Raw genomic sequence first — 2,009 nt, 5'->3', positions numbered from 1 at the left:
TCTATGTCATGGACTTTCATGTGGGAGATCAGGGTTCAAAACCTGGCTAACGCAACTTTAACAACCAATCTCTTCCAGCTTCATATTGTCACTCAATTACCTTAATTACAAACACCTGCTGACGTGACAGGCACARGCTGGTTTAGAAAACATATTTGAAATTGGTCAAAGCCATGCTGCAATGACATGCTACATGGCAATGCACACTTGGTTTTACATCGTAAAAACCCATGTCTAGTTATCATTTTTTTTGTTTCTTCTTTTTAGCAAAAATCTTTCAGCATTCACACTGCATTTTTGCCTGAAATTCAAACTCTCTAGCTTTGTTTGGATTGTTTACCTAACGGCGAGTCCGAATGAAGACAAAGTGGATTGCTCCCATCTTTTTTTAGAAACACAACGTAGTTTACATAAAAATGACCGTGTACAAAAAAACTAACAAAACACAGAACATGTCAGAACAAGTGACAATTTTAAAGACGTAACATTTATGAAGGAGTAATTAGAAAAACTCCTTGTTTCCCCTAAACCACACAGAAAAAATACATCACCTCTACAATTAAGAGCAGGTGCATTGAATTAAATTTATTTATGTCTTTTTTAGCTGGTCTCCCTATGATATTAACAATTCTATTATACAAGGCTCTAGTCGAGTAATATAGTTAAAGGATGAAACAAACTAAAACTGAACTTTGATTGTGTTTGTTTGAAGAATTCAAGGCTCATTGAAAACAGAGCCGTTAGAATGAAACAAACTGATTGAACGCTGCTTTCTTCCTGGCTGACTAATCATCAATCTAACTAATACATTACACTTCAAATACAGGACAAGCCTCCTGGCAGTCTGGAGAACTAGAGCCCTGAAGATTTATTCGCAYAATCAATATTTAAAATCCACAGCTGCTTTTAAATATTAGGGTTAAAAAAGCTAATCTGCTAGCCTGCCCTTTTTTTTTTATCACACTGACTGAGAGTCATTAGTGTTATCATCCCGTCTTTGTATTCAAGTCAAAACAGACAAAAGAGTGTAATTATTACTTCTTTTTTTTTAGGTTAAGTGCTTGTTATTTTCCATCTGAGATGAGCTTCTGCAGCGGCGGGAGGTTGAAGGGTGAATTAAGGTGAGAGGAGCYGACACAAAGGGAGTGCAGCGGTCGCTGTAGGTGAGGAGAAAAAAACATGTTGTTTTGTGCAATTTGGCTGAAACTAAGAAGAGAAGGTCACTGTGCAGAAATGTTTGTTGATGCATCCTGTTTGAACTACTGACTGAGTGAGACAGAAGGTCAGGCCGTCCGAAGCCTGGCGCACACAGCCCGGCAACTGATACGTCAGCGGGTCCGTTGCTGTGGTGACGGGAAGCACGAACGACCCGATTCACATCCACGCCACAGCGAGACGCCCGGAAGTGTTCATGAATTTTTTTTTTCACGTTTTAATATTTGACGAAGTAACATTTAAGCTGACTGCACGTATCAAACAGGGCAACATCAAAATACGTACATTTATCGTTGTAGTTCATTTCTTTGGGGTGCCAAGTGTAAAATAAAATGTTAAAAAGTATCACTAATATCGCTCGTCTTTCTCGTTTTCTTCAAAATCCTTGTCGAGGATTCACTGAAAACACWTCTCTGAAAAACGTTGCCMTTATTGTCCCAGAAGTTTCACAACTAAGTGAAAGTTTTAGCTTTTTTGAAAGGAAGCCACTCGCTTTCGTCGACAAAAGCAACCTTCAAAGTAAAAACACGCGACCGTTTAACGCAATGGTTTCGTGGTTTGGTCCTGATGACGTGCAATGTGACTACTGCGTACGTTGCAATGATGATGCTCAAACAGCGGCGGTTCTAGGGGAGGGGCCACAGGGGCGTTGGCCCGAGCTGAAATCTGATTGGCCCCCTGAAATGCCCCTGTCCTGTCGCTCATCTGTCCGATGATGGTGAATGCAGTTCCATGTTCAAACACTAGTTGCACTAATGAGTCAAATAGTAAAGTCCAGAATGAATCAAGCTGAC

The sequence above is a fragment of the Austrofundulus limnaeus genome, unplaced genomic scaffold, assembly GCF_001266775.1.
Source record: "Austrofundulus limnaeus strain Quisiro unplaced genomic scaffold, Austrofundulus_limnaeus-1.0 Scaffold82, whole genome shotgun sequence".
Taxonomy (NCBI): Eukaryota; Metazoa; Chordata; class Actinopteri; order Cyprinodontiformes; family Rivulidae; genus Austrofundulus; species Austrofundulus limnaeus.
The sequence above is the reverse complement of the archived record's forward strand: the minus strand, read 5'-3'. Positions refer to the sequence as shown.